Source organism: Sabethes cyaneus, chromosome 3 (genome assembly GCF_943734655.1).
Source record: "Sabethes cyaneus chromosome 3, idSabCyanKW18_F2, whole genome shotgun sequence".
NCBI classification, from domain to species: Eukaryota; Metazoa; Arthropoda; class Insecta; order Diptera; family Culicidae; genus Sabethes; species Sabethes cyaneus.
This window is the reverse complement of record NC_071355.1, coordinates 113,046,497-113,062,659: the sequence shown is the minus strand read 5'-3', so window position 1 is coordinate 113,062,659 and position 16,163 is coordinate 113,046,497. Positions and strand designations below refer to the sequence as shown.

General features: G+C 38.2%; 1 protein-coding gene across 3 annotated transcripts in view; it reads right to left on the bottom strand.

Annotated features, from left to right (window-relative positions):
* The window catches only part of LOC128743575 (uncharacterized), a 551,236-nt gene that overhangs the window by 501,227 nt on the left and 33,846 nt on the right, over positions 1-16,163 (bottom strand). The window contains exon 1 of one of the 3 annotated variants that reach the window (XM_053840178.1): positions 4,184-4,247. The exons of the other annotated variants lie outside the window; for them this stretch is intronic. The gene's annotated coding sequence lies outside the window, so the exon portion shown is untranslated. Of the gene's footprint in view, positions 1-4,183; positions 4,248-16,163 lie in introns of those variants that run through there. 3 annotated transcript variants of the gene reach the window in all.

The window sequence follows — 16,163 nt, the reverse complement described above, 5'->3', positions numbered from 1 at the left end:
ATATTTTTCGGTGAATACGTATTCACCGAAAAATATCAATTTTAAATTGCACACAAATAATGATTATTGTGGCAGTAGAAAGGCTAGGTCACGCCGCTAGGTGGATTAATTCGGGTTTTTACATACATTTTCACTATTAAGCGTATGAAAGATTATTATAAGTATGTTACTATAACTTGCGCTTGCTGGACATTTTATCTTTCCAACGACATATTAACAGTTATGTTTCGTTCAGTAGTATAGAAGTTTAAGCATTTGAATTCTTTCATTCAAACGTTACACTTCTATTTTCGTTTTCACAAAGTGCTACCCAGTCTCAGTATTGTAAACAAAGACGTAGTCCTACGTCAAAAGTAAGTTATAAATCGTTTGCATTATTTTACCAATTTTAGAACATTAACCTTCCTACTTCGCGATTATTAGGTAAGTGCAAGATATATAGTTACGTTAGGAGTTCATTTATATTAATAAAAAAAGAAACTTTTATTCACCATCACTTAATCTAATACAGAGTTTACACGTTTTCACTACCTTGAGGTCTAACAAGAACTGACTACTGCTACCGCTAAAGTCTACTTCTGAACCTAAGCTGTTGGCACATTCTGCGTTGTCAGGATTTTCGTGTCCGAACATGCTCCAGGTGTATCCAGGCTGCATCGAAGGCTGCATTCTGCTGTGTCAGGAATCCGGGCGTGCGAAAGTTCTGGGCGAACTCCAGCACGCTGATGTCAATCGATATTGGTGCCGGATGTCTGATGTTGAGGTCGGCAATATTTGTGTTAAGCGTGGCGTGCCGGATGTCTGATGTTGAAGTCGGCAATATTCGCTGCTAAGCGTGTGTTGGCGTCTTTGTCGGCTGTTCCATGTTGAAACAGGGAAGAGCCCACGTGTTGTTGATGTTGGTGCCGCTAATGTCCATAACTATATATTTACTAAAGCATAGTTAAAATACAATATTTCATGCATTATTTCAAAAATATTAGATAAATAAAAAGTGTTCGAAGTTTGAATCACGTTTTGAGGTGTGATTCAAACTTCGAACACCCACGAATAATATCCGGTTTTTCCGGATTTTCCTTTGGGAAAATGAATTATCTGCATTGTAAAGCTGTACAACAGCATACACCCGGCCAACATTACAATAGGTCAATAATGTTGTGGTCAAAGTGATAAGGCCATACAAAAAAAAAAGCTGTACAAAGTTAACTTGCTTTAGATGTGATACATAGAGTTTGAAAATATTAGCAATTGACTACAGAAGTACGCATTGAAACTAATTATTGTGTGAAAAAAATAAATCAGACTGTTCGGTGGATTTAAAAAGACAGTGTTTAGAAAAAGGATGAAATTTCACTTATTTAAGTTGATTGACACTAAAAACATTAATACTTTTCAAAGAAATACAAGTGTTCGATGTCTGAGACTGAATATTCGAGCTTTGAATGTCGACCATGAAAGTGTTCGAAGTTTGAATCAAAATCGAACAGCAGTTTTTTAGTGTTTTTCAGTGTAAATTAACATTTTATCCTCATTTTTAACATTTTAACACGAAAATAATTAAATTGTGATGCTCATAAACCTGTTTCTTTGAAGAAAGTTTCAGCATAGCTCAAGTGTTCGAAGTTTGAATCAAAACGGTACATCTATTCTGAGGCGTTTGAATTTTTTTGAGTTTCGATTTAGCAGCATGACCCCAGACAATGATTAGGTATTGAAAAATGGGATGTATACATGCGAAATAAAATCGCAGCAATGCTTCTTTAGCGGTCATCCATAAAGCACGTCACGCTTATAGGGGGGAGGGGGGTTGACCTAATCGTGATGATTTGTGACGTAGGGGGGAGGGTGGTATAAAGTTATGTGACGTCACACGAAAAAAATTTCAAATGGAAAATTTATTCGGGAAATTATAATTTAGCCTTCATTTTAAGATACAACTATTGAAGGCTTCTATAAAATTAACGTACTGATGGATTTTAGAACGAATAACCAAATTTTTTGAATGATAACTTTTTTCTAACATATGTGTGAAAAGGACTCTTTTATTCTTTTAGTATGAACTCTCCATTAAGGCTTTAAAGAATATGTTGTACACCACTGAAGGCTCCTTGAGTAAAGTCCTGCCTAAAAGATTTTTGCAAACGCGAATAGCAGTCGCACTAACTCCTGAGGGGGTACGGGGTGCTACCAACGGGGTGGCACGCTAGGATTTCAGCGTAACGAACATCTATTTTCATTCCGCTTTCACTAAAACTGGATAAACTGTTGTATTTTCCCTCATTCTACAGAAAAACATTATATGATGTATAATATATTACAAAACCGCAAGAATATTTAGCAAATTGTACTAAACTGCATGAATAATCTTAAGCTGCCATCATTTGGTATAGCCAGCAACAAGTTTTGTTACCCGATTTAACATTGCTTTAGGGTGAACAGGCCATTTTTCGGGTGCCAGTGCCAGTGATGTCAGTTACGCACCAAATATATGGGAGATGGCAACCTTGCCATCCCGTTGGGTGCTACCAGAGACCAATGGCAATGATTTCTTGATGGTCCGTGTTTCAAGACGGGTCCCGAAGGTACCTCGATTTGCTCATTGCCGATCGACAGTCCGCCACAATTTAAGCCCAGACCGAGGGTGTATACGGAGGACCGTATACGGGTATCGTGCGGAACTCAACCGATAAACATACTCATACCGAAGTTCCACGGCTGGTTTTAAGGTTCTTCCGTATAACCTATACTGCCCCTCACTTAAAAGCTCCCTAAAGGATAGAGTTTGTGCCACTTGTAGATTATATTTCGTAAATTTAATTTGTTTGTTGTGAAGCGGAGGGGGGGGGGGGTTGCCGTGACGTGACGTCCTTTTCAGGGGGGGATCATGAATGTGTGACAAAATGTGACAAGGGGGGGAGGGGGGGTCTGATTTTGGTCAAAATCTGCGTGACGTACTCTTCTCATTAAGCCACATAAGGCGGAAACTTTACTCGATACGTGTTTCATATTTTCAAAGTTCGCGATCAAAAATACTCGGGAATAATGCTTGTAAAAAATGCCCCCATTAACTAACCCAAACAAGAAAACGCATCAACTTGCTATTTTGAAGGTATATAAACTAATCATTTACAATGTATTGAAAGGTTATTATGCGTTGGATAAGTTGTGATTACGAAAATAATATTTTTCGAAACTTTGCACTTTTCGAGCTTCACGGAGGTGAGATTGTACCAAGCCATAATGATCGACCCAATTTGTGGATTTCAAGTTCATGCACTTCCAGTAAAATTAGGTTTCATTGTGACTAAACCATCTCTATGGTAATTGTTAATTGAACAATTTAGTATATATTGACAGGTTTGAAATCAACTTAGTTCCTAAATTGTGTGTATACTGAGCTAAAAAACCAAAACATATGCTTTTTTGGCACAATCTCGCCCCGGATGACGGTACCGATCAAGTTTTTTAAGGTTAAGGTTAAGGTTAAGAATATCAAAAGCTTTTTTGAAATGTATAAATAGGCCCCCTACTATGTTTTTCTGATCAATTTCGGTAATAGCAGTCGAAGTTCCACATTCTTCCCGAAACCACACTGATATTTATAAATGCCATTGTTGGTACTCAAAAAGTCTACAAGCCTGCTAGTTAGAAGTTTTTCCAGTATTTTATTCAAGACTGATAATGTCGAAATTGGTCGGTAACTCGAAGGATCAGAGCTATCTCCAGATCACCGGCGAGACTTTTGCAATTTTTAGAACATTTGGATAAATTCCAGTATTATTAAATTCCACGATTATTCTGCTGAAGATTTTCGAAATAATCTCGAAGAACCGGCCTAAGTTAGGTTTCATTAGATTTGCTAGAAAGTTATCGTGACCCTTGCTCTTTTTAACGTCGAGCTGACTTATTAAGATGCTGACTTCGTTCACACTAGCAGGTCTTAGAAAAATAGAGTTAATAGAGTAGATTAGAGCTTTTTTTTTTTCCTGTATGGACTCATCACTGCGACCAGTATGGTTAGATCTATTGTGATATCGCCCGGGTGTTTTGTTGTATAACCCGCACTGCATTTATTTTGGCTATAGTCGCTATTGAGTGAGCGATATGCTTATTGAATTTTTTTATGCGTGCTTGTGTGTAATTGGGTATCCTTCTTTTCAATGCTTTACTCTACTTTACCCACCTCGTTCCACATGACAGCGCGCAGTCCCCAATTATAGTCATCCCTGGCGTAGCAAACCAGTGCATTTTTACTATAAGGGTTAGAGCTTTAATTAGTTTATTTATTTATTTATTTATTTATTTTCTATATAACTTCAACTGACAGAGTCTTCTTGAAGTGTAGGTATGGGAAAAGCCGATTTGAGATGACAACATTGACGTCATTCTCAAATCGGCACAAAAACGCATCATCTTTTCATTCACAGTACAAACATAGGTTACATAATTAGTTACAATCATAAATAATCATTTTTCCTGATTCTATTCCTAAATGTATTCGTCGATATAGAGAAGTCAAATTGTTGATAAAGATCATTGAATAAGCAGCACATCGCCTGGATTGGTTCGTTTTGTCCATAATGTGTGCGATGAAAGGCTGGTCGAAGAAATCCTCGGGATCTAAGTGGCCGTGGCATAACATTAACATCTATCATACCAAGAAGTTCAGGAGCATCGATCTCCCATTTCAAAAGTTGGGCTACGAAGACGGCTCTGGAAACGCTTCTCCTTTTGCTTAAAGTTTCGACATTCAGTAGTTTACAACGGTCTTCGTAGGGTGGGAGATTTTGATGGTCCAACCACGGGAGATGTCTTAATGCATATCTGATAAATCTCCGTTGCACTGCTTCGATTCTTGTGGACCAAATATTAGTGAAAGGGCTCCATACAATAGAAGCCGTCTCCAGAATGGAGCGTACTAGCGAATAGTAAAGAGCACGCAAACAATATGGGTCGCGGAAATCTTTAGCCATGCGTATAATAAAACCCAGATTACGATTTGCTTTTGAAATTATGTTTGAGTAATGATTGATGAAGATCATTCTTGTATCCAGGTCGATTCCTAGGTCCTTAGCAACTCTGACTCGTTCAAGACAAGACTCTTCGATTTTATAATTATACACAATGGGTGATTTGCTTCGAGTAAAAGTGATGACTGAGCATTTGGAAGTACTGATGGTCAGGTTGTTCAAGCGACACCATTTTGTAAATTGGTCAATAAAGCCTTGCAAGAGCCTACAGTCCTCAACAGATCGTACAGAGAGAAATATCATTAGATCATCAGCATATAATAGCTTGCAGCCCGGCGGGATCACGGAACAAACGTCATTAAAGAATATAATGAACAATAATGGTCCTAGGTTGCTTCCTTGTGGGACTCCAGACTCTGTATATATTGTATCTACTTGAGCTGCGTCTTCTAACTGGCGAAGGCAAAACGAACAGAATTGCAGTAGGTTTGTATTAATTGACCTTTTGGGAAAAAACTACAAGGTATACAGCCCTAAGGGTTGTACGAAAGGGTGACGTAGGACTATATCAGATCATCAGATCAAAGACTAATGTAAACTGCATTTCTGGCATATGTATGTTTATAAGAATCTGTGAGTGCCAATGTTTAAGTGAATGTTTAAAAGAGAAGAGCGAAATATTCAGCTTCAATTCTTCATTTAATGCAATGGTGGCTTTGAAAATACGTGGACGAGGGTTCATAAGTACAACGCCTGCAACCTTTGAAACATAGAGGTTTGTTTTAAAAATCACTTGTGTGCATCGTAAAGGTTGCAATGGTAATGAATGATTAATTTCGGTTTTATTTGTGTGAGAGTCCTTATCCTCCTACCACAGGGGTGAGGGGTCTCAAACCATCATAAAGTAAATAAATTCATGCCTCCAAAAGCCTCCACATGCCATTCCATTTGCTTGATTAGCTCTCGAGTTATGAGGAAATTTGTATTTCATTTGTATGGGATCTCCCCTTCTTAAAGAAAGCAAAGGTTCTAATTCAACATAAAAAAAATTCCCGTTCCTGTTAAAAGGCGGATAGGTCTTATTATACCATAGAAAAAATTCCTGCCTTCTAAAACCCCCACATACCAAATTTGGTTCCATTTGCTTGATTAGTTCTAGAGTTATGAGGAAATTTGTAATTCATTTGTATGGGGGCCCCCCTCCCTCCCTCATAAAAGGAGAAGGGGTCTCAGTACACTGTAGAAAAAAATCCTGCCTTCGGAAACCCCCACATGCCAAATTTGGTCCCATTTGCTTGATTAGTTCTCGAATTTTGAGGAGATTTGTTTTTCATTTGTATAGGAGCCCCCCCCCTCTTACGCCTTCCTTAAAATTGCTCTCTTACCCCTCTATAAAATTGCTGGTCATTTTATCTATCTAACGACATATAAATTGTTCAGTTTCGTTCAGTGGTTAAGTAGTTATTAGCATTTGAAATCTTTCATTCAAACGTTACACTTCTATTTTCGTTTTCACAAAGTGCTACCCAGTCCCAGTATAGTAAACAAAGACGTAGTCCTACGTCAAAAGCCATGTTGCTCTGTCGAGATGTAAGACTTAACATTACTGAACAGCACCTCTCCAACGATAATCTCCAACAGTTTCGATACTGCACATAAAGAAGTGATACCTCGGTAGTTTGTTATGTCGCGCTTATCCCCTTTTTTATAAATTGGAAAAATATAGGACCTATTCCAGGACACCGGAAACTTGTTTTGTTCAAGTGACATATTGCAGATCTTTTCCAATGGCTTGCATAATGCTTCAGCACATTTTTTGAGTACGGCTGATGGAATTCCGTCCGGACCTACACTAAAGCGTGTTTTTAATTTCGAGAGGCCAGCTTTAATATCAGCTACAGAAAACTGGAGAGGGCCAAAGTCAAAAATATTTTCAGGAACATTACATATTTCTTCGTCAATTTGCGAGGAAGGAGCTGAAGCCGTACAAAACACGCTTGATAAGTGTCTAGCAAACATGTCGCAAGTGGTTTGAATATTCTCAGACACCGTATCACCGAGAAACATACTAGACGGAAGACCATTTTGTTTACGCTTATCGTTCACAAACGACCAAAATCGCTTTGGATTTTTCCTCAAGTCGTCCTGGGTACGCTTAACAAAGCATGAATACAGATGACGGTTATAAGCCCTAAACTCACTACTAACTTGGTTAAAAACACGCTTCGTTTCGGGATTACGCCTGTTGGTATACCTTCTCAAAGCAGCTGATCTTTGCCGTTTTAAAATTCGAAGCCTGCAATTGGACCACGGTGGCTTCTTACATGGCCGAGGTGCAGGAACATGCAGGTAAAACAAACTTTTTAACATTTCGTGAAAGTAGTCTACGGCTTGGTCCACGTTATCAATATCGTAAAATTCTGTCCAATTCGCATTCTGTAATGAACAGTTCAGTGTGACGTAATCAGCCTTGCGAAAGTTGAATTCACTTGATGCCGTAATCGGTTCAAGTGGTACTGGAAGCGTATTGCGCAACGTAAGGAGAAGCGGGGGGTAGAATCGATCAGCTGTAATTATCGCTTCAACTGCCTCGGATAAGCTACACACATCTTTAGCTACATCGTTCATAAATACCAGGTCCAGCGTACGATTATTGCAATTGACTACCGTATTCATTTGTCTCATACCGATCGTGGCAAACCCATCGATGAGAGCAGCGCTTGCGGGGGAGAAGGTAGACGAAACGGGATCTGGAAAAGCAAATCCACTCGGGCATCTGATCCAAGATAGACTTGGTTGATTGTAATCGCCAAGCACAATGTAGATATCATTTGTTTGCAGGGAATCTGCTTGTTGCAACGCGGATTCGATGTGTGCTTCTATTGAGCTCACGTTGCTGGCAGTATCAGGACTAATATATACGACACCGAGACAAATGGACATACCAAAACCGAGTATTTTAATCCATAGCTGTTCTACCACGTCAGATGATTGTATTGGCGAAATGAGCGAATTCAAACGGTTGGCCACCGCAATCAAAACACCACCTCCCCGTTTTTTTCCTGTGCTATACGGGTCACGATCGTTTCTATACACGTTGTAAGCATTCCCAAACAACTGCGCTGAATGAAAGCAGTCATTGAGCCAGGTTTCAGTGAGTACTATTACATCATACTGAGCATCAGATACTGCGACGAAAAACTCATCTACTTTAGTACGCAGTCCCCTAACATTTTGTTGGTATACACTAACGAAACAATCATGTTCAGTGCCTTGGCTCGTAGGTCGTTTGCTATCGGTCGGATCGAGATGAGCTGATGTGATTACCGGCACAGGACAGTGTGCGTTGGGCTGAAAGTTTGCGTCATTTGAAAAGAGTGCAGAATCCAGCCTAGCTTCGGAGGGACATATACTATAAAAATCATTACCTGCCAGAGCAGGGAATTCATCTGGCTCATCGTTTCCGTGCGGCCTTAGATCATCTGGGGAGCGGTGCGGGGTAGCTTTCGAAGATTTCTCATGAGCTGAGCGGTCATTTAGAATTAGTTCCGTCGGTGTCCATTCGTTAGACTGGAATTTAGGAACTTTGACATCGGGTGCAGAATCTTTCCTAACTTCGACAGGGCATATACTGTGAATATTTTTACCTGACAGAGCAGGAGTGGTCACTGACTCTGAGAATATACGTAGACATCCGTCGTTTGTGGAGCGCAGTGTGAAGCATGATTGCTACGAGCAGTAGTCTATTCGTTGTCGTTTTCTTTTGATTCTTTGCTGATGGAACGGACACATCGGGCTCCATGTGGGATGGTTAGTGTCAAGCAGCACATCATTATTTTCAGTTTTGGCTAGTTTCGCATTGGTGCAGTTCACACACTTATCAAAGACAGAGGTACAATCTTTTCGTTCGTGGCCTTCAGCGCACTTAGGACAGCATACAGGCTTTGTACACGATGATGCTAAGTGGCCGCGCATTACATCAATATGCTCCCGGACTCGGCATCTTTCCCAGCCAATATTCACACGGCGAAGATTAACCAATCTCTCAAACGTTTTGGCGTCGGACTCTATAATAGCAGAATTGGCATTCGTTCTCACAATTTTTATATCGGCATTGTCGGGCAGCTCATTTTGCTTCCGTAATTGCGTTAGTAGGTTAGCTTCGATTATTTCTTCCGTGAATCCGAAAATTAGCAGTCTTGGTTTCAAAGCTTTCTGTATTTCAGCGTCATATTTTTCACCAAGCGATTTTTTTGCAGTTTCTACAAGTTTAACTGACGATTCAGCGGAGTTACACCAAAGCACGGCTTCATCAAACGGTTTAAAATAAACTTCTTTAATAGCAAGGGAAACCGGGTCGAGTTGTTTACAAACATCATTCTTGGTTGTTTCTGGACTTTGCTTTATTTTAGGCTTAATGAGTACAGATTGTTCAAGGCGAATGACAGATTTGGGTTTTGTGACAGCTGCGTCCGGACATGGTTGCGAAGAAGAATCACGGTTTGTTGGGGGGTTCTTGTTTAGCTCAGTTGTGCTAGAAATGCGGCGTTTCCCAGAACGAAGAAGTCCACTTTCAGTGTGCGAGGCTATGTCTTGGTTAGATTTTTTCTTACTAGGCTGGTCACAAGCAGGCGTACTGTCCGCTTTCCGTTTCGGCGCAGCTGCTGATGATTGGATTAGATTCGAGCGAGCAACGGCAGCGTATGAGCGCTCAGCTGTTTGGTTATTGACAGTGTCAGTGAGAACGTCTAGTCTGTCGGTGATTCGGTCGATAGTTTTACGCTCGAGATCGCTGAACTTACTTTCAAGCAGATTCATTGTGCTTTCAATGACGGTGGCAGAAATCTGTTGAGGAAGATTCTCATTCGCTTTAGCCAAGGTGTGTAGTGAGTCGAACAGTTGGTCGCATTTTCTCTGGATGTCACTTAGGCACAGCTGATTTTTACGGCAGTTGACGCATATGAATTTAAGTGAAACATTTTCGCTCAACGCAGTGATTGCCGAAGGTTTCAAGTCACAACACTTAGTGTGTAGTATTTGGTCACAACCACCAAAACAATACACTCGATCATTTTCTGCAGTTATCTTTAGAGCACAGGCTCCGCACGATACCGAAGTCATAACTTAGTAGAACCGCAAACTGCTTCGCTATGCCCAAGCGGGCGATTGCTAGCGTTGGCAACCACTGAGACTATTGTGTTCTTTGTCGATCAGAACAGCTCAAAGAAATCACTCACTAATTGCCACTTTTAGACTCTTCCAGTACTTTGAATTCGCAAAATAATTACTAGGCTAGAAGCCAGTCGGTCGATATCGGTGATGCAAACAGTTTTACACTAATTAATTTTAATTGCCAAAATGTAGCCTGCCGAAATACGGCCACCTATTCAGTCCGCTATTCGCTCCCCAAATCTCTGAAGCAAGTGACTTAAGCGCCACCTCGTGAGAGGGTCACTTGCCACGTTCAGGCTTGCCCGGCCAGAAACTCCGCCTCAGGGCGGGTCAGTTAAATAAACTCAAAAGAGGGGAAAACAAAACAGCAGACGCAATCCGCCAAAGGTACTCAGTCTACGAACGATAATCTATGTATATGGGGGTGAATTGGGCGAAATGTACTATTCTTTCATTTCGCACGGTATGGAATGGATGGAATTTGATTCTTCTGATGTTTTGACAAACTTTGAAAGCTATTTGAATTCGTTTCACGGGCGGCAAATAAGTTTTTATACTGTTTAATTAGCTTTTATCATGATTTTTGGGGAAAACAGGGCAAAATGGACCACTTTCCGAAGTCTGCGCGTATGATGAAACCACCGCCAATCGATTTCTTGCATTTTTTACCTTTGTTATACTATAACAAAGGTTTAGGAATTGGTCGAAAAACACGAAATTGATCTGAGGCCCGGAGGGCTGAGCCACATATACCAATCGACAGGGTTCGACGAACTGAGCAATGTCTGTGTGTGTGTGTATGTGTATGTGTGTATGTATGTGCGGGGCGCAATTTTTCTATCACCTGTTTCTCGGAGATTGCTGAACCGATTTGATCGCTATTACTTTTGTTTGTTTGCCTAGTATATCACTATTGAATTGTTTCGAGGTCGGATATTTCGTTTAAAATTTTTTTTTTTTAATCAGTAATTATTTTTTTTAATACCCTCCTCTGACCCCCACACCAAAAAGCTCTCAATGAGAACCCCCTGGTAGTGGACACATACAAAAAAAAATAAAATATAAGAAAATAACAACGCGGAGTATTTAGCTAAACAAAAAAACAAAGTGAGATCCCAATGGAACTTAGTTCCTTCGAAGGGATTCACGTAAAACTGTAAAACAAAAAAAAAGAAAAAAAAAGCATATAGCTTTATAGTGAAGTTGTTTGTGGCGCAGATAAGTTACTTAAACTACTATATAATCGAGATGCAGGGAAAAAACTAGCAGAAGCCAGAAAAAACCTACATACATAAATGGTTGACACGTTAAATAATATACTCATTTACCTTCCTTATTATATACTGTTTTAGCTTGCTTTTCATAAGGACACTACTTCTTATTGTTTTTATTTCATTTGGAAGCAAATTGTACTTTGATGGACCATAATTAGTGATACGTTGTAGACCCAAGTTGGTAGATGCTCTGCTTCTTAATAACTCATTCGAATGTCTAGTATAGGGATAGTTTCGCCTGGTCGTAAATATAATATTACTACGGAAAGTTCGGTCATGTGAGGCATTATGTACAAACATGATAGTTTGAGAGTCGCGCAATCCTAAGATGGGTATAATTTTATGATCTAAGCTTGTATAAAGCGAATACGTCGAGAATAAATGCGGTAAATTGAAAATTATTTTTATACATCTGTTTTGCAACGTTTGAACCTTTTTAAGTTTTGATTTAGCAGCGTGACCCCAGACAATGACTAAATACTGAAATATAGAGTGGATACACGCATAATAAAATTTTAGTAATGATTTATGCGGCACGAAGCAGCGTACTCTTTTCATAAGCCCACATAACGACGAAACTTTGCTGGATACATGCTTAATATGTGTGCCGCAGGAGAGACAAGAGTCTAAATGCAGTCCTAAGTACTTAAAAGACACAACTTTTTCAATACTCAAATTGCCGACGAGCGGATCAGGATGTTGACAGATTTTTTTCCGCGACGAGTGAAAAAGCATGTATTTTGTTTTCGATAGGTTCAACGAGAGTTGATTACCATTGAAAAATTCAATAAGAGTTGATAAATCCGATTCTATGTCTTTTACTATGGACTGAACATTAGGGTAAAACAATGCCGTATCGTCCGCAAACAGTTTAGGTATGCCTTGAAGTTATAAGCTTCCAATATCATTAATGAAGACCAAAAACAATAGAGGACCTATGTTACTACCTTGCGGAACTCCAATGTCAATCGATCGTAAAGTGCTATGAACACCGTTAATAGCAACAAATTGTTTCCGATTTGTTAGATAGTTTTTTATCAAGTCATTAGCGACTCCTCTAACTCCATATCGCTCAAGTTTTTTTAAAAGAATTTCATGGTTTATGGTGTCAAATGCTTTTTTAAGATCGATAAATAAACCACCTACGATTTTTTTGTCGTCAATTTCTTCTATCAACTCATCAACAAGCTCTATAATGGCGGTTGATGTTCCACAGCCTTCCCGGAAACCATATTGAAACTTGTACAGAACATTATTAGCACAAAAAAAGTTTGCAAGCCGGTTTGTTAACAGTTTTTCCATGATTTTGTTCAAAACTGATAATGTTGAAATAGGGCGATAGTTAGAGGGATCAGAAGTATCACCAGATTTAAATACAGGCGAGACTTTTGCAATTTTAAAGATGTCAGGATAAGCCCCGGTTTCTATTATTCTGTTGAAGAGCTTCGCGATTATCTCGGAAAATGGACGTACGGCTTTTATCAAGTCTGCTGGTAGATTATCATGCCCTCTACTTTTTTCACATCAAGTTGATTTATCAGAATTGTGACTTCGTTCACGCTAGCGGGTCTCAGAAAGATAGAGTTACTAACACACTTTAAAGGTTTCAAACAATCGAAGCTAGACTTTGGGAGTTTACCGGCCAGGTTATTTCCAATAGTAGCAAAATAGTTATTAAACAATTCAGCAACTTCGCGATCAGAGTCTAAGACTTTTCCGTCAATTCGCAATTTTATTTGATCACTAGTTTTTGAACGTCCAAAAATTTCGTTCAACTTTTTCCAAACATTAGAATGATTAGAACTTTCAAGTATGTTTTCGTGATATTCTCTTTTACACCGTTTCTTAGCAGCTTTAAGCTTTTTCGTAACAAGAGTAAGCATTTCCTCAAGGCGCGTGTCATTGGGATTACTTTTGACTTTTTCAAAGCAATTATTTTTTATTTGAATCAGTTTCCAAAGGCTGTACGTCATCCAAGGGCAGTGCTCCCCTTTTAATCTAACAGTTTTGGTGAAAGTTTTAGTGCATGCGGATAAAAGATTGTTGTAAGTTGTGATTAGAGTATTTAGTGTAGCATCAGTATCATCACTAATACAAAAATCATTTAAAAACATTGAAAATTCATGGTGTAGTTTGACACGGTCGACTATATTGATTTTTAGTTCTTGTTGCCTTTTCTCATTACTCAGTAAAATAGACGAAATAACAGGAAGATGATCGCTAATATCACTAAATATCGTATGATTCTGCAGTTTTGCGGCGAGATCGATAGGACAAATAAAATGATCCAGAATATTATTACTTACTGGCCGCGTCGGGAATGTATTGGTACACATATAACCATACGATTCCAACAAATTTTTATATCTGCCTACAACATTATTATTTTGCAGATTAGTTGGAACATTCACATCACCAATGATAAAAAATGGTTTAGACGGAGTAGCAGATGTTAGCCAACCCTCCAAAAACTTTTGAAATTCATTGTAGTCAAACGAAGGTGGACGGTAAACCCCGATGACATTATACAAATGACCCAGGTGTTTAATTTCTAAGTGTACATAATGCAGGCCATCGATGATTTGGCTATCTAGCAATTTATGTTCCAGTGAATTCCTTACAAATACAACCAAACCGCCTGCAGAAGTATCACGGCATGAGAAAAATGCTCGATAACCTGGTATACTGTAAATAGCACTATTCTCCTTCTTCATCCATGTTTCGCCGACAACAAAAATGTCAATACCCACTTTACATTCATCCACAAAATAAATAATTTCATCAAATTTCGCAAAATCGTTTATACCTCTAACATTCCACTGAACAACATTCAAAGCATTTGTGACAATCGTATCACATTTTTTTATTAAATTCGTGTAAATTATTGCAAAAGACATTGTGTATCATAGTCGGTATGGTATTCATTGTAAAAGGATTAAAAATAAAAACTGAATTAAAATACGGCACCAGAAAGTTTTATTGTACGTTTCTCTTACGTTTGGGCGAAGGAGACTGGCTAGAAACATTTGAAAGTTCCAATAAGTGTGCAGATTTCATGTAGTGATTCATTACCCGACTTAGATCCTCTCTATTTTTAATCATTTCTGGCTTACTATTTTCATCCTTTTTAACCAAAACAACGCCACCCCTACCTGCCCAGACAAACTTTACATTTAACAATTCTTGGGATTCACGGAGCTCCTTAAGCAATTCTAGGGACAGTGATGTTAACTCATCGCGCATGGTTACATTCAATGCCCTCCCGTTAACAGTGAATTTTGCATCAATCGAGGTAGATACCAATTTCCCAATTTGCTTCTTCTTGTTCAAAGCCAGTTCTTTAGATTCTTTATAAGTTATAAGTAAAAAAGTGAAAATTTCGTGACACCATTTTCTCCGGAACCGAATGACCGATTTCAACGATCTTGGTATCGAATGAAAGCTTTTGTTAACGCTAAATTTTTCGGGTAAATTTCATTGAAAACAAACAAGCAGTTTAAAAGTTCTGCTTAAAAAAACTGTTATGATAAGGTAATAATTATCGCCTGTTTCCTAGAGATGACTAAACCGATTTAGGCGCTATTAGTCTCATTTGAAAGGTAACATAACCTAATAGTTCACTATTGATTTGTTTTTTGATTGGACGTTTAATTTGAAAGTTATGAGCAATTGAATACAACACATTGAAATTTACAATAATTTATAACGATTTCATCTAAGATGATTTATCTAATTTGAATTATTTTGGCATCAAATTAGAGATTTTAATGCTGCAAACATATCTGCAAAATTTCAGAAGAATTGGGTTTGCCGATCAAAAGATCAAAAGATAGATTAGGTTTATGGAACCTTCGGAAGAATTTTTTGAAATTGAAAGTTCTATCGTCTGGTGCAATTTAAATTTTGATTAATCCCCCTAAAAGTGAAATAAAAACAAATATGTACCCTGCACAATTTTAGAACATATTATTACAAGAAATTTTGTTGAATACAGTAACTTTCTATCTACTCAGCGAAGATAGAAAAATCTTATTCATTGCATATGAATTTGTAAAATCAGTTTTTTCTCTTTTAGCTCTTTCTGTAATTGTTGTATGACTTTTTCATGTATTACAAAATTGTATAAATAGTAAAAATACACAACTTTGCTGAACATAGTAAAGCTCTATGTTTGCTTGTTTAAGAACTGTAGAACTTTGATTATAAAAAATACCCTGATTTTGACCTCGATTTACTCGACTACTAACAGACGGATACATTTTAAACATTTTACTTTTGCTGGTAGTTTTGCTGCATACAGCTACCATTTTATCATATGAAGAAACGAGAGAAAATTCCAGTTGGGGCCAATTGCAGTACACCTCACATGCTACTTGCTTCGTTTCTGTGATGTCGGTTTAAGCTAATCTATTTTCCTAACAATTTAAACTATCAATGCATTGAATAATTCCGACATTTTGCTCATAACAAGTTTATAGAAGAATATACGTTAGTATATACGTAATATACGATTTGTAACTTTATAACAATACGGCATTCAAAAACCTACACATGGTGTACAAAATACAACATCGTGAGTAACTGAAGGTTAATAAAAATTGATGAAATTTATTCTATTTGGTTCAAATTTTGTAACTTATTCAATTTCCAAAAATTTCGTGTAAACCAAACGTGTCGGTTTTTATCTCAAACAGCAAGTAAGTATAACAAAGGTTCCTTTCACCACTAGGTGGATTAAATCAGGTTT